Source organism: Scyliorhinus canicula, chromosome 2 (genome assembly GCF_902713615.1).
Source record: "Scyliorhinus canicula chromosome 2, sScyCan1.1, whole genome shotgun sequence".
Classification (NCBI taxonomy): domain Eukaryota; kingdom Metazoa; phylum Chordata; class Chondrichthyes; order Carcharhiniformes; family Scyliorhinidae; genus Scyliorhinus; species Scyliorhinus canicula.
Window position 1 is genome coordinate 34,032,910 of NC_052147.1, and position 23,482 is coordinate 34,056,391.

The 23,482-nt window shown below is 49.5% G+C and overlaps 1 protein-coding gene across 6 annotated transcripts in view; it reads left to right on the plus strand.

Moving 5' to 3' along the window:
• The first annotated feature begins 6,897 nt into the window (after positions 1-6,897).
• The window catches only part of LOC119952127 (protein SIX6OS1-like), a 254,058-nt gene continuing 237,473 nt past the window's right edge, over positions 6,898-23,482 (plus strand). For 2 of the 6 annotated variants that reach the window (XM_038775706.1, XM_038775742.1), the window contains exon 1: positions 6,919-6,960. The gene's annotated coding sequence lies outside the window, so the exon portion shown is untranslated. Of the gene's footprint in view, positions 6,961-7,001; positions 7,103-8,139; positions 9,542-23,482 lie in introns of those variants that run through there. The other 4 variants (XM_038775715.1, XM_038775735.1, XM_038775724.1 and 1 more) reach the window with 4 other exon arrangements.

Consider the following 23,482-nt stretch of genomic DNA (forward strand, 5'->3'; position numbering starts at 1 on the left):
GTTCTGAGCGCAATCACTAGTGGTTCGATCGCTAGGGCGAACAGTAGCGGGGATAATGGACATCCCTGCCTTATGCCTCTGCACAGGTGGAAGTACTTGGAGCTCGTGGTATTTGTTCGTACCCTCGCTGTGAGGGTGTTATACAGGAGTTTCACCCAAGCGGGTGAATCCTGTTCCGAGCCCAAACCGCTCCAGTACCTCGATGAGGTACTTCCATTCGATTCTGTTGGAGGCCTTTACTGCGTCTAGGAAGACGAACACCTCAGGTGTTCTCTCCCCGGATGGGGTCATGATCACAATCCGCAGGTGACTAATGTATGATGTTGGTTGTCTACCTTTACCAAAGTCCTTTTGGTCTTCTGCGACGACCTCTGGTACACAGTTCCCCAGCCTCTTGGCTAGGATTATGGCCATTATTTTGGCGTCTACATTTAGTAGCGAGATGGGTCTGAATTGCACTCAGTTGGGTCTTGAGGCTTGTGCAGTCTGGGCGGCAGTGTGCCCCTCACCAGCGGGTCTTTAAACTTCTCCCACAGGTGCGGGGCCAATGCTGGCGCAAATATTTTGTAGACGTCCGCCGGGAAACCGTCTGGTCCCAGCACCTTCCCTGCCTGCATGGAGCTAATACACTCCATGAATTCTCCTGACTTCCCCCATGACTGGCATGTCCAGTCCATTGCTGAACGGCTTCATCCCTGCTGGGGGCTCTGAGGTGTACAGCGCCTGGTAGAAGGCCTCAAAGGCTTTGTTGACCTTCTCTGTGTCTGTTTCTAATGAGCCTCTGCTGTCTCTAATTTGAGCGATTTCCCTCGTAGCTGCCTGCTTTCTCAGCTGGTGCATCAGCAAGCAGCTGGCTTTGTCTCTGTATTCATATAGGGTCCCCTGTTTCTGGCGGAGTTGGTGCACCGCTCTCGTGGAGAGCAGGTCAAAGTCCACCTGGAGTTCACCTGACCCACAACTTTTAATAGATTTTGGTTATGAGGAGCACAAGGGCCCACTTTACAGGCGGGAAAGGAAATGCAGGGGACCACAACAGCCACAGTGAGTGAGCAAGGAGGAAAGAAAACAAAAGAACAAAAAGAAGAAACAATCTAAACTCGTGTAAATAACAAAACCAACCGAAATGTAAATAACATGAGGGGCACCATCCAGGTGCTCCTCCCTTGCAAAGGTCTTGCCATCTTGTGCGTATTTATACAATGCTATGTGAGATACCCTCAATTATAACTCGAGAGAGATGATTGGTAATACAAAGGCTTTAATTAGCAGAGAACCAGACAGCTACCGAGAAGTGTGCTCACTGCACACTGCCCACTGAACATTACCTTATATATGTCTCCCTGGGGGGGTGGAGCCAGAGTCCCCCAGCGTTCCAAACCCGGTCTTAAAGGGATCATTACATTAAAGGTGCAGTAATCATTCATCACATTCACCCCCTGTTTTAAAAGAAAACAGAGTCCGTCGGGGGTGAAGTGGAATTACATGTCCAGTCTTTTGGGTGGTCTGATTGTCCTTGTTGACCTTCTCAGCTGCGGTGGACAGGGGTGTCTTCAGTGGAAGTATATCCGGGAGTACGGTGGTCTGAGCCTTTACCCGTGTTGGAGCAGGAGGGGTATCCGGGGTGACTAGGGTGATTGGTGCCGGCGCCGGCAGGGGGGGAGGGGGCGCTAGAGGGGGGGCTCTGTCGGTGTCAGCAGCTGGTGCGGGGAAGGGAGCATCGGTAGAGGGGGGGGGGGCATCAGTGGGAGAGCCAGCGGTTGCCAGGTCTTGCAGGGAAACTGTGTCTTGCCTTCCGTCGAGGTGCTCAACATAGACGTATTGGGGGTTCGCATGCAGCAGCTGGACCCTCTCGACTAGAGGGTCCTTCAAATGGCTCCTCGCGTGCCTCCGGAGTAGCACTGGTCCCGGAGTCGTCAGCCAACGTGGAAGCGAGACCCCAGAGGTGGACTTCCTGGGGGAGACAAACAAGCGATTGTGAGGGGTCTCGTTTGTGGCCGTGCAGAGGAGCGACCTAATGGAGTGTAGGGCATCGGGTAGGACCTCCTGCCAGCGGGTGGTTGGGAGACCTCTTGACTGTAGGGCTAGAAGGACAGCCTTCCAAACTGTCATGTTCTCCCTCTCCACCTACCCGTTTCCCCGCGGGTTACAGCTGGTCGTTTTGCTCGAGGCGATGCCCTTGTTAAGCAGATACTGACACAGCTTATCGCTCATGAACGATGTACCCCGGTCGCTGTGGATATAGCGGGGAAACCAAACAGGGTGAAGGTGCTGTGCAGTGCCTTGATTACGGTGGCCGAGGTCATATTGGGGCAGGGGACAGCGAATGGGAAGTGGGAGAATTCGTCGATGACAGTAAGGCAATAGATGTTGCGGTTGGTGGACGGGAGTGGCCCTTTGAAGTCCACGCTTAGTCGCTCAAAGGCCCAGAGGCTTTCACCAGGCGAGCCTTGTCTGGCCTGTAGAAGTGCGGTTTGCACTCCGCACTGATCTAGCAAGTCTTGGCATGGCCTTGACCTCCTCGGTGGAGTAAGGTAGATTGCGGGACTTGATGAAATGAGCAAGCCAGGTGACCCCCGGGTGACAGAGGTCATCGTGGATGGCCTGCAGACTGTCTTTCTGCCGTTGGCGCACGTGCCGCGGGACAGGGCATCTGGGGACTCATTGAACTTCCCCAGACGATATGTAATATCGTACGCGTATGTGGATAGTTCGATCCTCCACCTCAAAATCTTATCATTTTTTATTTTGCCCCGTTGTGCGTTATCAAACATCAAGGCTACCGAGCGTTGGTCGGTGATGAGGGCGAACCTCCTACTGGCTAGGTAGTGCCTCCAGTGCCACATGGCCTCCACAATGGCTTGTGCCTCCTTCTCGACTGCAGAGTGCCGAATTTCCGAGGCGGCGAGGGTTCGGGAGAAAAATGCTACTGGCCTGCCTGCCTGGTTGAGGGTAGCAGCCAGGGCGACGTCTCATGCATCGCTTTCTACCTGGAAGGGGATGGTTTCGTCCACCGCATGCATGGCGGCCTTGATGATATCAGCCTTGATACGACTGAAGGCCGACCGGGCCTCCGCCATCAGGGGAAAAACTGTGGTCTTAATGAGTGGTCGGGCTTTCTCCGCATATCTGGGGACCCACTGGGCGTAATAGGAAAAGAGCCCCAAGCACCATTTGAGTGCCTTGAGGCTACTGGGAAGGGGAAGTTCCTTTAGGGGGCGCATGCACCGGGGTCTAGGCCTAGCACCCCGTTTTCCACGACGTATCCGAGGATGGCTAGTCGGGTTGTGTGGAAAACGCATTTCTCTTTGTTGTAGGTCAGATTGAGGGCCCGGGCAGTCTGGAGCAACTTTTTCAGGTTTGTGTCGTGGTCCTGCTGGTCATGGCCGCAGATGGTGACATTGTCCAAGTATAGCTAAGTAGCCCGTAAGCCGCACTGGTCCACCATTTGGTCCATTGCCCTTTGAAAAACGGAGACCCCATTTGTGATGCCAAAAGGGACCCTGAGGAAGTGAAAAAGCCGACTGGCTGCTTCGAAGGCCGTGTAGGGGCGGTCCTCCGGGCGGATAGGGAGCTGATGGTAGGCAGATTTTAGGTCAACCATGGAGAACCCGGTACTGGGCGATCTGGTTAAGCATTTCTGCTATGCGGGGAAGGGGGTACGCATCAAGGTGCGTAAAACGGTTTATGGTCTGACTATAGTCCACTGAACATTACCTTATATATGGCTCCCTGGGGGGGTGGAACCGGAGGTGGAGTCCCCCAGGGTTCCAAATCCGGTCTTAAAGGGATCATTACATTAAAAGATGCAGTAATCATTCATCACGCTATGCACACGTAAAACCCAGTAAAAAGATTTTTTTTTTAAACGGCATTTGGCAAAACTGCTGTTCAACTTAAACTTAAATGTTCAACTTCCTATAGCAGACTGAAAAGCTACAGGCAGACCTGACTCCTCCCATTAATTACATCATTTGTATCCCACTATGTTCCATGCCTGCTTAGCTAGGACTAACTACAACCCTTCATAATTTATCTACACTTCAGGGTACCTTCAGCAATCAAAACATGATTTCATTAGCCCTTTGTCTGTAGTAGTTGGAATGAATGATTATCTCACCGTTTACAACTTTTCTCACTGGAGAGAAGAAGGCAGAGAGGTGACTTGATAGAGGTGTACATGGTGATGAGAGGCATGGATAGAGTGGATAGCCAGAGACTTTTCCCCAGGGTGGAAATGGCTGTCACGAGGGGACATAATTTTAAGGTGATTGGAGGAAGGTACAGGGGAGATGTCAGAGGTAGGTTCTTTACACAGAGAGTAATGGGTGTGTGGAATGCACTGCCAGCAGAGGTGGTGTAGTCAAGAGTCTTTGGGGACATTTAAGCGACTCTTAAACAGACACATGGACTGCAGGAAATTGAAGGGGTGCAAGTTAGGTTGATCTTAGATTCGGATAAATGGTTGGCACAACATTGTGGGCTGAAGGGCCTGTATTGTGCTGTACTGTTCTATGTTCTAACTCTTTAATTACAGCTTTAGTAGACACACACTATCCGTATGTATTTTAAACCTGAGTTTTTAATAATCTTACTGTAATAGAATATAAAATATAATTATTTCATCACAAATGGTAGTCTCAGTTGTTTTGGATTAACTTTATTGTTTTGGTGTTGAAATCGTAGAACCCTTTGTGTCTGGCACTTGGTTGTCTCCTTTGTGTGCTCCTACGAGTTGCATTTCTTTTTATCAACAACCCAATGCTTTGTTTGGACACCTGCTCCTTCCATTCATTCTGAGATTGGACTCGGATTTTCTTTCTTCGTACGGTCTGCCATGATATTGCTAGACATTGACCTTTCAAAATGGAACCTTCATTTCTACTTGTTTCGCAATTTTAGCCAAATATTTGCTGATTCTAGGGCAGCACGGTGGCCTAGTGGTTAGCACAACCGCCTCACGGCGCTGAGGTCCCAGGTTCGATCCCGGCTCTGGGTCACTGTCCGTGTGGAGTTTGCACATTCTCCTCATGTCTGCGTGGGTTTCGCCCCCACAACCCAAAAATGTGCAGAGTAGGTGGATTGGCCACGCTAAATTGCCCCTTAATTGGAAAAAATAATTGGCTAATCTAAATTTAAAAAAAAAAATATTTGCTGATTCTATTATTTTCTGATCTTTTTTCAAGCCTAGGAATTGTTTCATTCAGCTCAGCAACTACTCTAGTGAATTCAGTTGACTTTGTTAGTGGTATCTACAAAATCCTTGTACAAGCTTAGCAACTTTAACTGAGCATTCAGTTCCTTTCCGAATCTTCCTTCCATGGTCACTGACTGCTCCTTAGACTCATTCAATTTGCTTGTTCGCTCTTCAGTCCATTTCGTAGAATTTGTTTTTCTGCTTTTGAAGTCTAGATTTGCTCTTCCATATTGTGCACCTCATCTTTCATGTCTTTCTTCAAGTGTTCTACTTTCTGTCAGTGATATTTCAGTTTTTCTCAGTTCTTGGCTTTCATTGGCAAACTCATCTCTCATCTATGAAAATTGGTTTATTACACCGAACAGCTTTTCATCAGCATTATATAATTCATATATACTGTTCTTCAAGTTCTCCTTTAATTTTACTTCTGCTAATTCTTTCTGAGTGGCATGCAGGATTGATCCTCTTGCATCACTGGGATGCAGCTAATGTACTGAGGTCACAATTGTTCCCTAAGGGGTAATAGTCCTGAAGAGTTCAAAAGATGGCAAGTGATGATGCCAGTACTGGGGCATCTGGAGAAAAGGGTTAGGATGCAAACACCACATGCTACATTGAACCCGTCAGTGTTTGTTTTAATCCCACAAAACAAGGAACTGCATGATACAATTTCTAGGCCAACACTTAAGTTCTGTGACTAATGCATCAAAACAAACTGGGTCATCTGCTATGGATTAACTTGAGTTTTATTTTATTCAATATATGTGTCACGGTTGCACAGTGGTTAGCACTGTTGCTTGACAGCTCCAGGATCCCAGGCTTGGGTCACTGTCTGTGGGAAGTCTGAAATTTCTCCCCGTGTGTGCTTGAGTTTCCTCCAGGTGCTCTGGTTTCCTCCCACAGTCCAAAGATGTGCAGGTTAGGTGGAATGGCCATGATAAATTGCCCTTAGTACCCAAAAAGGTTAGGTAGGGTTACTGGGTTACAGGGATAGGGTGAAGATGTGGGGTTTCAAGGGCCGGTGCAGACCCAATGGGCCAAATGGCCTCCTTCTGCACTGTAAATTCTATGATTCGATGTGCTTTGACATCAAGAAATCAATGTCATCATGCATGGCAGTTAAAGTTCCTCTTCCTCTAATTACTTTTCCATTGTTAGTGTCTCTTGCAGCATCATAATAGGTCGGACGATTCCATTTACGAATACTGAGGGTGCCCAGGATAAACCCAACTATTTTGACAACCATGCTATATATTTATTTGATAATCGCCTACGCTCACTTTTGCACCCTGGAATTGAATTACTACTGGTAATATTAGCGTGCAAGTACTTTGTTTGTTCAGGAAATTCATTCTTCCTATATTGTAATGCAAAATGCCTTTTCTTGCACCGATTGGTGGGCATTTTTGTACGAGTACTGTAGGCTAAAACCAAAGTCCAGGCCGATGTTCGCCGTGCTTAAAATGTTGACCACAATGCTCCTAGAATTTCCCACTCTCGGTGCGCTCGAGGTGTTTTTTTTTACCTCCCCACCCACGCGCCGCCCCAAAGAGCCGCCCTGACCGAAATGGGGGGTGTGAGAGCAAAGTCACGTGGTCGACACGCGGCGGTTTGAATTCAATTGTACACGACTCTGCACCTGCCGTCGATTAACGCCTTGGCCAGCGCGCGAAAGAAGAGCGGAGCTGTGGAGTGGCCCGGGAGCGCGCCCCCACCCCAGTCGCGCGCGCCTTTCCAGAAGCTTCCGCCCGCTGCACAGGCCGAAAGTGAGTATTGTTCGTTGATAACAATCGATCACTTTTCATCGCAGCTGCGGGAACTGTGTGCGTTTTGCTGTACGATATTGCGATACACAATATACTCCACGAATCTACAAATTAGGTTAAGAGAAAATAACAGATCCTGAGGGTAAATTGAAATGAGTTGGCGATGTAATTCGGGGGGGAAAGTTTTATTTCGCACCCAGAGAGTGCATTTCAATGTGTAGGATTAGTCAAAATAATTGTCATGATGTGGAGATGCCAGCGTTGGACTGGGGTGAGCACAGTGAGAAGTCTTACAACACCAGGTTAAAGTCCAACAGGTTTGTTTCAAACACTAGCTTTTGGAGCACTGCTCCTTCCTCAGGTGAATGAAGAGGTGGGTTCCAGAAACATACATATGGATAGAGTCAAAGATGCAATACCATACTTTGAATTCAAGTCTTTGCAGGTAATTAAGTCTACAGGAGCAACTGGAGAGAGGGATGATCCCAGGTTAAAGAGGTGTGAATTGTCTCAAGTCAGGACAGTTGGTAGGATTTTGCAAGCCCAGGCCAGATGGTGGGGGGTATTTGAATGTAATATCATAGAATTTACAGTGCAGAAGGAGGCCATTCGGCCCATCGAGTCTGCACCGGCTCTTGGAAAGAGCACCCTACCCAAGGTCAACACCTCCACATCCCCATAACCCAGTAACCCTACCCAACACTAAGGGCAATTTTGGACACTAAGGGCAATTTATCATGGCCAATCCACCTAACCTGCACATCTTTGGACTGTGGGAGGTAACCGGAGCACCCGGAGGAAACCCACGCACACACGGGGAGGATGTGCAGACTCAGCACAGACAGTGACCCAAGCCAGAATCAAACCTGGGACCCTGGAGCTGTGAAGCGATTGTGCTATCCACAATGCTGCCATCATAATGCAATATGAATCCAAGGCCCTGGTTGAGGACGTACTCGTATGCGGAATATTTTTCTGCTCTGCAATTGTGCGTTGTTGCGCGTCCTGAAGGCCGCCTTGGAGAACGCTTACCTAAAGATCAGAGGCTGAATGCCCTTGACTGCTGACATGTTCCCTGACTGGAAGGGATCAGTCCTGCCTGGCGATTGTTGCACGATGTCCGTTAATCCGTTGTCGCAGCGTCTGCATGGTCTCGCTCATGTACCACGCTTCGGGACATCCTTTCTTGCAGCGTATGAGGTAGACAACATTGAGGTAGACAAAATAATTGTCGTTCGACAAGAAAGCACCAGAAGGAAAGTCGGATGGGGGGAAAAAAACGGAGAATTGAAAAGTGAATGAGGTGATAGATTTAGAGTGTGCAATGCAATTTAGATTCACTAGTAGGTGCTCTTTATTCCTAAAACATCTGACTGCAAGAACCCAGAACTCAATCTACTGAGGGTAATTATACATTTGAAAAAAATAAGCTACTTAACGTTACTGGAAATTCTGATGCGTTATCATTTGGAAAAGCCATTTTAAAGATCAACATTTTATTCTGTCTGTAAATAGTGCTAGGATCAACAGTGACTAAAGCGTCTTGCATAACAGTTGGCTGCCAAACCGATCACTTGCACTGTGTTCAGGTCCTGCGACTTATGCCTGTAGTTTGGTTAAAAGTTTAGGAACAATTTCTTGCTCTAAGGAAATGTGATAGTTATTTAATTTGGTCTTTAATTCTGCATAAAATTATAAAACAACTGCAGCCATCCATCAACAGATCAATGGAAATTTATTGCGTTCGCCAATTATTGAGCTTGGTGCCTGACATTGCACATTGCTACCTGACTATGCTGGCCTGATGTGGGTCAGGAGAGTTTGTGCACATCATTGAATGCAGTTTGTTGAGGAAGGTTTACCTCCTGCACCTCCCCTCCCCCATTATTTCCCCAAAATGTTTTTGGTAGTGATTTTTAAATTTATTTGTTGGAACAGAGGTAGATACACGGTTTGGGCCTCTCAAAAATATACTTTCCTCCTTTGCAGTTCCGCTATTTGTGGCAGCTGCATGTTCAAAACTAGATCCCTGACTCTCCCCACAATCTCCCCTCCCCAACAAGAATTGTCAGCAATGTGTTCTTGCTTACCATATATTTACAACATTGTTATGGGTATTATATAATCTCCTTCTAGACTAATCCAAACACAGCTGATGGCAGCTCTTTAATGGAGACTTCTGTCATGAAGCACGCCAGTGTTATCTGTTAGTGTATCTCAACTTTGAACCCCGCTTCATGGGGTGTATAGTTTTGTTTTTGTAATGGTGTGAGGATACAAGTGAATCCCCATTGAGACTAAGGAGCCCAATTGTTATGTTATTAATTAATTATTAAAAACAATTAAAGTAAAGACGCATACACAGGAACAGGACTATTCTATAGACAGTTAAGGTATATGAATTAGTAAATGCACACAGTTTATGTAGAACATGACCCTTGTTCCAAAATATTTATCTACAATCCCTGAACTCAAGATTTCCCCTTTCCCCGCACAGACAGTGATCCAAGCCAGGAATTGAATTGGGGTCCCTGCCGCTGTGAAGCAACTGTGCTAATTGCTGTGGTGCCCATATAGGTCTGTAAGTTAAAAATCAACTTGTAATTACCACACAATACAGGGAGGATAATCAAGTCTGAAACATCTTATCCTGATCCAGCAATCAAATTTAAGCTGCCTTTATGAACGTTTTCTGCATTGTTTTGTCTATAAGACTTTGAGGCTGTTAGATGTAAAACGTGGCTTTCAGGCTTGGTGGCTGGAAACTGGCTTGTCTGCTTCTGAGCCTGATGGGTGTCAACTGGCCTGCCTTGCTTCTGAAGCTGCTAGTAATTATACCTTGGTTCCACTTTGATCCTGCCGTCTGTGCATTTGGCTATCTGCCCCTATCAAATTCCTTGACATTGTCATATGTATACCTCATTGATATTCCCTATCATCTCGGTAAACTGTTTATATTCAATCTACTCGCATCTGATTCTTATCCAAAATGCTTTTTAATCTTATTACTGGGAGAGATGCATCTCATCCGGCCTTTTGAATACTGACTACTACAGTCTCTAGGCAGATTTCTACTTATTGCTGGGCAGGTCGCATCCTGTTATGTGTTGTTAAATTCTTTTTACTGCTGTTGCTGACAAATTCATTAGACTTCTTACTGGTGCTACATGTGCTAAGTGACATTTCACGCCTTCTGATTGGAAAACTATTTACATAATATATTTAAGTGAGTATACTTTAATTATTAGCAAGCACACTATCACAAAATCCTCATTTCCTTAAATAAAAAATAAAGTCATTATAGTCTACAGAGTTGTGGTTTTTAAGTTGAGTAATGAAGATATCTTGGACAAGTCACACTACCAACGAAGAGGTGCTCACAAAATTTAAGACCAAAAGAACTCTGACCGAGATCAGGAAGAGACAGTTGGAATATCTTAGGGCTGTAATAAGAAATCATGTTTTAGAAAGTCTGATGCTGATGGGAAAGATTGATGACAAAGGAGATAGAGGTAGACAAAGACTAAAGTGCTTCACTATATGGATGAATATTACCGATGAAGATGATCCACGCCTCTCGAGCAAGATAAACTGGATGTTCATGGTTGCCAATGCCCTCTTGGGGGATAGTAGCTGAAGAGAAAAATAGTCTAACATGAATAGGTACACAAACAAGTAATCCGTGTAGAACATAACATTTGTCAGCTGTAGCACTATTTAACATGGAACATTCAATTTATAACGAGAACATCTGGAGTACTACTTTTTGCGACGTAGTTTATGCTTGTAGTCTCGGAAGCCTACAGGTTGTCAGCTGATTTGACCAGACCTTGGAATTACAAGCAGGTGTGATTTCAAACATTCTGTTCTTTTATTCTAAGGTTTATGTTCAGGTTGACTGTGCAGTTTAAAAAAAATAAATTAAAAAAAATTATTGAAGCATTTGTAATTTTCACAATTTAACATATTGACATTTCTAAAACAACCGTGCGGTTCGACGCACAAAATACCCCCTAAAATAACATCAAACAATAAACCACGTACCCCACATCTCCCGCCCTATCCCCAGTTTAGTATACGGTGTGTACTAAATTCCCTATCCTTATTTAACATTACCATGCCTCCTATTTTCCGCCCCCAACGTCACCCCCCCCCCCCCCCCCTTACTGTTGACGTTCAGTTTTGTTAAAGAAATTGAACGGCTGCCAACTCCAGGCGAATCCCTGTATTGATCCTTTTAAAAGCAAACTTTATTTTCTCCAGGCTGAGAAACTTTTTTTTAATAAACATTTTATTGAGGTATTTTTGGTATTGTAGCAACAACAAAATAAACAATGTACATGAAACTATAAACATAGTGCAAAAGCCTTGCAGACTGAGAAACTCTACCATATCGCTGACTCACACTCTTGATTTCGGGGGCTCCGAGTCCCTCCAGCTCAGTTAGATCCGTCTACTGGCCACCAGGGAGGAGAAGGCCAGAATATTGGCCCCTCCAGTCTCATATGCTGCCTCCGTTGCCCCCACACCCTCAGGGCTGCAATCATCACAGGACTTGTGGAGTACCAAGTCGGTGAGAACGGCAGGAGCGCCATCAATAAAGCCTCCAGACTCGTACCTTTGCAGGATGCTTCCCCCATCCGCTCCCATACCGACCCCTCCCCCACTACCTACTTCCTGACCATTGATATGTTGACAGCCCAGTAATAGTTAATTAGGCTCGGGAGAGCCAATACCCCTTCCCCGCGTGCCCTCTTTACTCTTGGGGTTTTACCCGCCTATATAAACCTCAATATCGCCACATTAATACTTCTGAAAAAAGCCTTTGGGACAAAAATTCGGAGACACTTTCTTTTCTGTCACGGAAGGACAGTCATCTTCACCGTCTGAACCCTCCCTGCCAGCGTAGTGGGAGCATGTCCCATCTACAAAAATCCCTTCTCATTTGATCCACTGCTTTGTCCAAATTAAACTTGTGAAGCTGCCCCCATATCCTTGGCCACTTGAATCCCCAGATACCTAAAACTCTTCCCAACACTTTTAAAAGGTAGCTCCTTCAGCCTCCTTTCCTGCCCTCGTGCCTGAATCACGAACATCTCGTTTTTTTCCCATCTTTAACTTATAGCCTGAAAATTGCCCAAATTCTCCTAATGCCTCCATGATTTCGGTCCCCCCCCCCTCCCCAAACATTCACTATTCCCCTCCAGGTATTCGCTGCTCTCAGAGCCATTGCTAAAGGTTCTATGGCCATGGCAAACAGTAATGGGGAGAGCGGGCATCCCTGCCTTGTCCCCCGACAAAGACTAAAGTATTCTGACTGAACTTGGTTAGTTCTTACATTTGCCAACGGGGCCTGGTACAGTAGCCGGACCCACTCCACGTATCCCTACCCAAACCTGCCTAAAATATCCTATAGATACTTCCACTCCAGGGCAGCACGGTGGCCTAGTGGTTAGCACAACCGCCTCACGGCGCTGAGGTCCCAGGTTCGATCCCGGCTCTGGGTCACTGTCCGTGTGGAGTTTGCACATTCTCCCCGTGTCTGCGTGGGTTTCGCCCCCACAAACCAAAAATGTGCAGAGTAGGTGGATTGGCCGCGCTAAATTGCCCCCTTAATTGGAAAAAATAATTGGGTAATCTAAATTTATAAAAAAAAAAAGATACTTCCACTCCACTCGGTCGAAAGCCTTCTTGTCCATGGCAACTACCCCCTCGGCCTCGTGCCCCTCGTAATTACATTAAGAAGCCGTCTAATGTTGGATGTCAGGTGCCTGCCCTTTACAAATCCCGTCTGATCCTCCCCAATTATCTCCGGGACACAATCCTCTATTTGAGTGTCTAGGATCTTTGTCAATAATTTGGCATCTACATTCAAGAGGGAGATTGGCCTGTATGATCCACAGCTCTCCATATCCTTGTCATGCTTCAGGATGAGAGAAATTGATGCCTGTGATAACGTTGGGGAGTGTACTCCCAGCTCCTTGGACTCGTTGGAAGCCTTAACCAGGAGCGGCCCAAGGGCAGCATGGTGGCCTAGTGGTTAGCACAACTGCCTCGTGGCGCTGAGGTCCCAGTTTCGATCCCAGCTCTGGGTCACTGTCCGTGTGGAGTTTGCACATTCTCCCCATGTCTGTATGGGTTTAACCCCCACAACCCAAAAATGTGCAGAGTAGGTGGATTGGCCACACTAAATTGCCCCTTCATTGGAAAAAATAATTGGGTAATCTAAATTATTAAAAAAAAACCAGGAGCGGCCCCAGTAACCCAGAGAAAGTCTTATAAAATTCCACTGGGAACCCATCAGGTCCCGGAGCTTCACCCGATTGCATCCCCCCCCCCCCCTCAGTCCATCTATCACCTCCCCAAGCCCAATCGGGCCCCCCACGGCCTCCACCAGTTCCTTATTTACCTTCGGGAATTCTAGCCTCCACAGGAATTGATTCATGCCCTCCTCCCCATCCGGGGTTTCCGACTCGTATTGCTGGCTATACAGTTCTCGGAACACTTCATTCACCGCCCCCCGGGTCCGTCACAGTCTTCGCCCTCAAATCCATTATTTTCTCTATTTCTCGTGCCTCCTCTTGTTTCCTCAGCTGATGTGCCAGCATCCTGCTAGCTGTCTCCCCATGTTCATATATTGCCCCCTTTACCCTCCTCAGCTGACCCTCCACCTTTCCTGTGGAAAGGAGCCCAAACTCCATTTGAAGTCTCTGGCGCTTCTTCAGGAGCTTCTCATTTGGAGACTGAGTATCTCCTGTTCACCTGTAAGATTTCTCCTCCCATCTGTCCAGCTCCGACCGCTCAGTTTTATCCCTGTGGGCTCGAATCAAAATACATTCCTCTCTAATGACCGCTTTTAGAGTCTCTCAGACCACCCCAGCTGCAGTCTCTCCCGTGTCATTGATCTTTGTGTACCCCCGAATGGCCCCTCTCACTTGCTCACAGATCTCCTCATCCGCTAGCAGCCCTGTATCTAGTCTCCAGTGTGGGCGCTGGGACATTTCCATGTCTGCCCGCAGGTCTATCCAGTGTCGTGCATGATCTGAGACCATAATTGCTGAGCACTCGGTGTCCTCAACCCTTGCTAGCAGGGGTTTTAACTAGCATGAAGACATCTATCCTGGAGTACGCCTTATGTACATGGAAATAGAATGCATATTCCCTGCTCCTTGGCCTATCAAATCTCCACGGATCCACCCCTCCCATGAGCTCCATGAACCCCTGCAGTTCCTTTGCTATTGCTGATGGCTTCCCTGACCTAGCACTCGACTGGTCTAACCTCGGGTCCAGGACCGTATTAAAGTCACCCCCCCATGATCAGCCGATGCGAGTCAAGGTCTGGGATCTTCCCCAGGAGCAATGTTTTTTTTAATAAACATTTTATTGAGGTATTTTTGGTATAGTAACAAAAACAAAATAAACAATATACGTGAAACCATAAACATAGTTCCGAAGCCATTTACCTTTCGAACAGGTCCCACCCTTATTCACCTCCTACTCCAATCTAAACTACACTGCCCCAGCCTCCCCGTCTGCTGACGATTATTTTTCCGTAAAGAAGTCGACGAATGGTTGCCACCTCCGGCTGAACCCTAAGAGTGAGCCTCTCAAGGCGAACTTGATTTTCTCCAACAGAGAAAGCTAGCCATGTCCGATAGCCAGGTCTCCGGCTTTGGGGGCTTTGAGTCCCTCCAAGCTAATGTATCCGTCTCCGGGCTACCAGGGAAGTAAAGGCCAGAACGTCTGCCTCTTTCTCCTCATGGATTCCCGGATTTTCTGACACCCTGAAAATCGCCACCTCTGGACTCAGCGCCACCCTTGTTTTTAACACCGTGGATATAACAGCCGCAAACCCCTGCCAAAATCCCCAAAGCTTTGGACATGTCCAAAACATGTGGACATGGTTCGCCGGTCCTCCCGCACATTTTGCGCACCTATCCTCCACCCCAAAGAATTTGCTCATCCGGGCCACTGTCATGTGAGCCCAGTGAACAACCTTAAATTGTATCAGACTGAGCCTGGCACATGTTTGCGGACGCGTTGACTCTACTCAACGTGTCTGCCCATAGACCATCTATCTCACCTCCCAGCTCCTCCTCCAACTTGCACTTCAGCTCCTCGGTCTGCGTCTCCTCCGACCCCATAAGCTCCTTTTATAAATGTCCGAGATGCTCCCTTCTCCCACCCACCCTCTGGAAACTACCCTGTCCTGAATCCCCCTTAGTGGTAGGAGCGGAAAATTGAAACCTGTTTACGAAGGAAGTCCCGCACCTGCAGATACCTGAATTCGTTTCCCCTTGCCAACCCAAACTTTTCCTCCAAAGCCCTCCTACTCGGAAAGCTCCCTTCTATGAACATATCCCCCATCCTCTCAATCCCTGCTCTCCGCCATAACCGGAACCCCCCGTCCATACTCCCCGGGGCAAACCGGTGATTATCACAGATTGGGGCCCAGACCGATGCTCCCACATGCCTCCTCCAATGGCCCCAAACTTTCAGGGCCGTCACATCACTGGACTGGTTGAGTACCGTGCCGGCGGGAATGGCAGATGCGCAGTTACCAATGCCCCCAGACTGGCACCCTTACACGAAGCCGCCTCCATACGCACCCATGTCGACCCCTCCCCCACCACCCACTTCCTGATCATGGCTACATTAGCCGCTCAGTAATAGTTGCTAAAATTTGGCAGCGCCAGCCCTCCCTCTCCCCGACTCCGCTCAAGCAATACCTTCCTTACTCGCGGGGTCTTGCCCGCCCAGATAAAGCCCGTGATCACTCTGTTGACCCACTTAAAAAATGGCCGTGGAATAAAGATGGGAAGACACTGAAATACAAATAGGAATCTCGGGAGGACCGTCACCTTCACCGTTTGCACCCTCCCAGCCAGAGACAATGGATGCGCATCCCATCTCCGAAAATCGTCCTTCATTTGGTCCACTAGCCGGGCTAGATTAAATTTATGCAGCTGGTCCCATTTCCGCGCCACTTGGATGCCTTTCCCTTTGCTTCCATTTGCTAACCTAAACGGCAGCTCTCCCAGTCTCCTCTCCTCTCCCCTCGCCTGGACCAACCAGGACCAGTTCTCTTCAGCCTCTAGACAGCGCAAACAACAGTGGGGAGAGGGGGCATCCCTGTCTTGTCCCCCGGTGCAGCCTAAAATAGTCCGATGTGCTATTCGTCCGTACACTTGCCATAGGAGCCTGATACAGTAACCTGACCCAGTCAATAAAGCCCCGCCCGAATCCGAACCAGTATCCCAGTGTCTCCCACAGATAATCCTATTCTACCTGATCAAAAGCCTTTTCTGCATCCATTGCGATCACTACATCCATCTCCCTACCTTCCGGTGGCATCATGATCACATTTAACAGCCTTCTTACATTGGCTACCAACTGCCTGCCCTTAAGAAACCCCCGTCTGGTCCTCCCCAATAACGTCTGGAATACAATCCTTGATCCTGGAGGACAAGATTTTGGCTAGCAACGTGGCATCTACATTCAACCGGGAGATGGGCCTGTAGGACTGACACAGATCCAGGTTCTTGTTCCGCTTAAGAATCAGCGAAATCGTTGCCTGTGACATCGCCGGGGGCAGCACCCCTCTTTCCCTTGACTCATTGAACATCCTCAACAACACAGGCCCCAATATCCCAGAGAACTTTTTATAAAACTCCACTGGGTACCCATCCGGACCCGGGGCCTTACCGGTAGCCTTCAAGCCCTCCACTATCTCTTCCAGCCCAATTGGGGCCTCAGCCCTTCTATCTGCTCCCCAACCACCTTTGGGAAATTCAGCCCCTCCAAGAAGATTCCGACCTATATAGCCTACTGTAGAAATCCCTAAAAGCCTTATTCACCCCTGCTGAATCTCCAACCGAAAATGAAAATCGCTTATTGTCACAAGTAGGCTTTAAATGAAGTTACTGTGAAAAGCCCCTAGTTGCCACAATTCCGACGCCTGTTCGGGGAGGCTGGTACGGGAATTGAACCGTGCTGCTGGCCTGCCTTGGTCTGCTTTAAAAGCCAGCTATTTAGCCCTGTGCTAAACCAGCCCCTATTCAAACAGGTTCCTATCTCCGTCCTTTACTTTCCCTATCTCCCTAGCTGCCTCCCTCTTCCTAAGCTGCTGTGCAAACATTCTGCTGGCCTCTCCATGTTCAATAATCGTCCCCCTTGCCTTTCTCAGCTGCTCCACCGCCCTCCCTGTGGTCAGCAAGCTAAACTCCGCCTGTAACCTCCGCTGTTCCCTTAAAGCCCTGCCTCTGGGGTCTCTGCATACCTCCTATCAATCTAGTATCTCCTTTACCAGTCGGTCCATCTCTGCCCTGTCCAGCTTCTCCCTATGGGCCCGGATTGAGATCAGCTTCCCCCTGACCACTGCCTTCAGTGCTTTCCACACCACCACTGCTGAAATTTCCCCCGTGTCATTCACCTGCAGGTAGCTCTGAAAGCATTTACTCAGCCGCTCGCACATCCCTTCTTCCGCCAAAAGCCCCACATCCAACCTCCAGTGCGGGTGCTGGTTACTGTCTTTACTAACCTGCAGGTCAACCTAGTGCGGAGCACGGTCTGAGATTGTAATCGCCGAGTACCCAGTGTCCACCACCCCAGCCAGCAAGGCCCTGCTCAAAATAAAGAAATCAATCTGGGAGAACATTTTATATACACTTGTGAGTAGAAGGAGAACTCCTTCACCCTTCTGCCCAAATCTCCATGGATCCACCCCCCCCCCCCCCCATCAGCTCCTTGAACCCTTAGTTCCTTTGCCATTGCCCCCCCCCCCCCCCCCCCCCCCCCCCCCATCAGCTCCTTGAACCCTTAGTTCCTTTGCCATTGCTGACACCCTGCCTGTTTTCGAGCTTGACCGGTCCAAGCCAGGGTCCATAACTGTGTTGAAGTCCCCTCCCATGAGCAACCTGTGCGAGTCCAGGTCCGGTATCTTCCCCAGCATCCTCTATATAAACTCCACATCGTCCCAATTTGGCGCATACACATTTACTAATACCTGCACCCCCTCTAGCTTCCCACTGACCATAATGTACCGACCTCCCACGTCCGAGACTATTTCACCCGCCTCAAACACCACCCACTTATTGATCAGGATCGTGACCCCTCTAGTCTTTGAATCTAGTCCTGAGTGAAAGACCTGACTGACCCAGCCTTTCCTCAGTCTAACCTGGCCCATTACTCCAAGATGCGTCTCCTGCAACATTACTACGTCTGTCTTCCATCCCCTAAGATGCGCGAACACACGTGCCCTTTTGATCGGCCCATTTAACCTCCACCGTCCATCCCCAGTCAGCCCCCGCCCCCAACTTCTCCTGTGTCCCTCAGCCCAAGTCCCCCCCCAGTAATAACAGCCTGTAACCCAACCCCTTTAGTAAACCAAAAATATGCGCCCCCGCTTCCGAGAGCAAGCTCGCCCAGGTAGCTTGGTGGCCCCCATCCCCGGCGCAGGATAGTCTCCCACCTATTGTTCTCCCCCCCCCCCCCCCCCCCCGTTCATACAAACAAACTCCAGCATCAAATAATCCCTACACAAATGCCCAATAGAAAAACACCAAGATCAAAACAAGCACACCACCATCCCCAACTGTGCAAATGAAAACCTTAACTCATTCAGCTCTACCACTGGTTCCAAATCAATGCAAGCGGCATCGCAAACATCTTTCATGAAACGCAAAACAAGAAACTTTTTACAACAAACAGGGAAACAAAACGAAAAAACAAAAACATGAACGTTGCAGCCAAGTTCAAAAGTTCTCAATCCATCACCAGCCCTTTTTCGCAAAGTCCACGCATCCTCAGGCGACTCGAAGTAGAAGTGCTGATCCTCATGAGTGACCAAGAGACGGGCTGGGTATAACAGTCCAAACTTCACCTTTTTCTTAAAAAGGATCGTCCTAAGCTGGTTGAAGCCTCCTCTCCTCCTGGCCACCTCTACACTCAGGTCCTGATAAACCCGCAGGATGCTATTGTCCCATTTACAGCCCCGTGTCTGCTTCACAAACATGTCTGCGATGTATGCCCCAGTGTCCGTTCTTTGGATCCCTCCGGGAGCCCGACGATTCTTAGGTTCTGCCGGCGGGACCTATTCTCTAGGTCCTCCACCTTCTCCAGGAGCTTCTTCTGCTTGTCCTTCGCCATCCCCACCTCCAGCTCCACCGCAGTCTGATGTTCCTCCTGCTCAGCCACGCCTTCTCCACCTTCTGGATCGCCCAATGCTGGGCATCCAATCTGTGCGCCAACTGCTCAATAGACTCATTTATCGGGTCCAAGCAGTCCCGTTTCTGCATAGCAAAGCCTTCCTGAATGACTTGATCAGCTGCTCCATAGACTGCTGGGTCGACAAGCCAGAGGTCCGAACCTCCGCCATACTGTCTTCTGTTGCAGCTGCAGCCCAAGCCTTCTCTATATTTTTGTTTCTGCCCTTACGAACACTTCTAGTCCTTCTCTCCATGCACCGAAGTGGGAATTCAGTGAACAATTGCCACTAACGTCTGTTTTACAATTCAAGTCTGGTAGAAAAAAAAAACTGGAAAGATCAAAAGTCCAACCAGAGCAGGTGCCACCAAATGTGCGACTTACTCCTTCATAGCCACCACCAAAAGTCCCCCCAGCACCTTCCTGTAAAACACGACATCATCCCAGTTTGGGCCATATATATTCACCATTCGCTGCCATTCCCTCTTGCTTCCCACTAACCATAATAAATCTGCCTCCTGGGTCTACCTCTATCCTCCCCACCTCGAATGTCACCCGTTTATTAATCAGGATAGCCACTCCCCTTGTTTTAAAGTCCAGTCCTGAGTGAAACACTTGTCCGAACCATCCCTTTAATCTAATTTGGTCTCCCAGCTTCAAGTGTGTCTCCTGTAACACAGCCACTTCTGCTTTTAACTGTCTCAGGTGTGCGAACACACAAGATCTCTTAATTGGCCAGTTCAGTCCACGAACATTCCATTAAACCAGCACGAGTTTGTATAGTCAAACAGAAAGTAACTTTGTTCACAAAGATATATATACAGGGCCAGTCGCTCATTACTGGTTCCCTCTCTAGCTGGTCCCACACTGGCCAGCTCTATTTACACAGCTGTGCTGCTAATGATTGTTCCAAACCCCTCTCATTGGGGGAGCTCATGGGCGGAATTCTCTGACCTCCCGCCGGGTCGGAGAATCGGCGGCGGGCTGCGTGGATGGCGTCACGCCGCCCTGATGCCCGGACGTGATTCTCGAATCAGCCGACGCCGGTCGGGGTATGCACTGATTCTCCGGCACGGGCCTGCACGCTGATTCTCCTGCCTGGATTTGCCAAGCGGCCGTCAACAAAATGCCGAGTCCTGTCGGCGCCGTTCTAACATCCCCTTAGCCGGCGGGACCTCGGCCTTGAAGCGTCCCGAGGTTGGCCTGTGCTGGTGGAGGCGGGGTCCGACCCTGGGGGTGGGGGGGCCTCGTTGTGGCCTGGTCCACGATCGGGGCCCACCGGTCGGCGGGCCAGCATCTCTGTTGTGGGCCTCCTTTCCTCCATGCCGGCTCCTGTAGCCCTACGCCATTTGGCGTTGGGACCGGCGAGGGGAAGAAGGACACTGCGCACGTGCTAGTTGCCGCCGGTCCAACTGTGCATGCGCAGACCCCGTGGCACCGGTTCAAGCTGGGATCGGCAGCTGGAGCGGTGTGGGCGCTCCAGCGCTATGCTACCCCACTGTGGGTCGCAGAATGGCGTCCCGGAACAGGCGCCGACGCTGGAGTAAAACACTCCCATTTTTATGCCGGCGTCGGCACTTAGCTGCCTGATGGGAGAATCCCGCCCCATATTCCTCAAGTTGCATCGGGTAATTGTCCACAGCCAATAGGATTCAGGCAAGTTAAATGTCCCCCTCTCCCCAAAGTCAGGCATGCGCTGAAGACCCGGTGAAGGAGGGCTTTGGACTTTAGACATCAGGCAGGGCGTCATCTGCACGAGGGGCCGGATCAGGAACCGTATAACGACAAGGTGAATGGTGCTTCCGAGGTGAATGCCGTAACGGCTGCATGTCCGTGGGCTGTAGAACCATGGGCTTCCCCCTTGGAGACGTCCTGCATGTACATCTTGGTGTCGAGAACCTCCTTCATCTCTGTGTCCTATTTTTGTGGGTTTATGCAGCGACCTGAGCAGGCCCTGAGTGCGGTACCAGAGGGAAATCCCGAGGAGGAGGAGCATCCACTGTATTTGGATCTGTAGCTGCTGTGGCTGCAGAAATGATTTCCGGGGATGAGGAATCTGCGCAAGAGACTGACTCCTGGATCTAATGTGGTCTAAATGCTTACATTGAACATGGCACTGGGCTTGCACCTGGTAAGAGATTGGTCCCATTTGTCGATGGATAACGCCGGAGACCCACTGAGTGCCTCCGGCAATATTGCGGACAAATACCAGGGGCGGGATTCTCCGGCTCTCTGCCAGGTCGGAGAGTCACGGTTTGGGGCCCGCCCAGAGTGAATCCCGCCAATGCTGCCCCATTGCCAGCTGCCGAATTGTCCGCCGCTGTTTTTCGGCAGGGGTGGCGTTCGTGCCATGTGGGTCGGGGGCCGATGGTGGCGCCCCACCCCCGGCAATTCTCTGGGCCCCGATGGGCCGAGCGGCCGTCCGTTTTTGCCCAGTCCCGCCGGCGTGAATCACTCAGCTCGCGTACCGGCGGGACCTGGCAGGTAAGAGTCGGCTGGGGCGGTCCACGGGGAGAGGAGGAGGTGGGGGAGAGATCCGAGCGCAGCAGGGGGGGAAACCATGGTGGCCTGGCCCGCGATTGGGGCCTTCCGATCTGCGGGCGGGTCTGTGCCATGAGGGCGCTCCTTCCTTCCGCGCCGGCCCCTGTAGCGCCGGATCTGCCATGGCAGGCACAGAGAAGAGATGCGCTTGTGCCAAAACACGCTGGTGGTTCCAAGCATGCGCGAGATCACGCCAGCCCTTGGCGCATGCGCGAACTCGTGCAGTCCCTTCGGTGCCGGCTGAGCGGCGCCAACCCATGTGGCGTCCACCTAGCCCCCGGAAGTGCGGAGAATTCCGCACCTTCGGGGGCTGTTGATACCGGAGTGGTTGGCACCAGTTCTCCCGCCGGCGTGGGGACTTGGTCCCCAGAAGGGAGGATGCCGGCTCTGGTTTCCAGCGCAAACTGCTGGTTTGGCCAGTGTCGAGAAGGGCAATATCCCTGCCGTTCCTGATTTCAGCATACTTTTGTTCCAGGCAAGTATGAAGTCTGCGGTCCATTAGGAATTCCGTGGGAGCTACCCCAATCACCGCATGTGGAGAGGTCCTGGAACAAAACATAAAATGAGCCAGTCTAGTGTTCGATGGACCTGGTCGACATTTTCCTGAGGCCCTGCTTTAATGTCTGCACTGCACACTCCTCCAAACCATTGGAAGCTGGGTGGTACGGGGTGGTGCTGATATGCAGTTGTCCATTCATCTTCATAAAACCTGCAAACTCCTCACTCGTGAAAGGAGTTGCCATTGTGAGTGACAAGCATCTCGGGGAGGCCATGCATGCTTAAAGATAAACACATCTTCTCTATGGTTACACGGGACGTTATTCCCACCATCCTATGCACGTTGAGCCACATCGAATGGGTATCAACCAATAAGAGGAACATGGATCCTTGAAAAGGGCAGGTGAAATCCGCATGTATTCACGTCCAAGGCTGGCCTGGCCATTCCTAGTGATGCAGGGGTGTGACTGGTGGAAGCTTCTGATGCTCATGGAAAACAGCGGCCATAAACATATTGAACCTTGGATAGGACTGGGTCTGTCTGGGTCCACTTGCGGATTGTGATGCAGTGACAGGGAATTAATCCATAAAAATCAGGATTGCAACCACCTCTCCTGTCCAAGGAGCCGGTCGACAAAGGCAACTGGCTCAGCATTGGCATTTGCGTCCCTGGCTTAAGCCCCAAAGAATACCTATAGGCAACGAGCAGCAAAGCCCAGCGCTGGATCAACGTGGAAGCAATGGGCGGAATTGGCATATCCTCTCTCAAAAGGTCCGAGCAGAGGCTTGTGATCGCTCACGATAGTGAAATGGCGACCTGAAACATATTGATGGATGTGTTTCATCGCATAGACAACCGCCAAGCTCTCCTTTTCAATCTACGCGTACTTCTTTTCTGCTACAGTCAATGTGTGGGAGGCAAAAGCTATTACCCTCTTTTCTCCATCTTGTGGGACAGAACGGCCTGATATCACAGGGGGAGGCATTGCACGTAATGCGTGATTCAGGATCAAAATCTAAATCTGTGTTAGTAACCCGGACGACGACGACGACAACTGCTGCTTTACCAGCTGAAAATGGGTATGTTGCGGCTGTCTCCAAACCCAGACGTGACTTTTCTTCAACAGAAGGTGTAATAGGGCCAGCCTGGTCACCAGATTGGGGGGGAACATCCTGTAGTAATTTACGAGGCCAGAAAGGAACGAAGACCTGAAGCATCCATTGGGATGGGGGTCTGCTAGATTGTGCATACCTTCTGCGCGACACGTACAAATTTTTC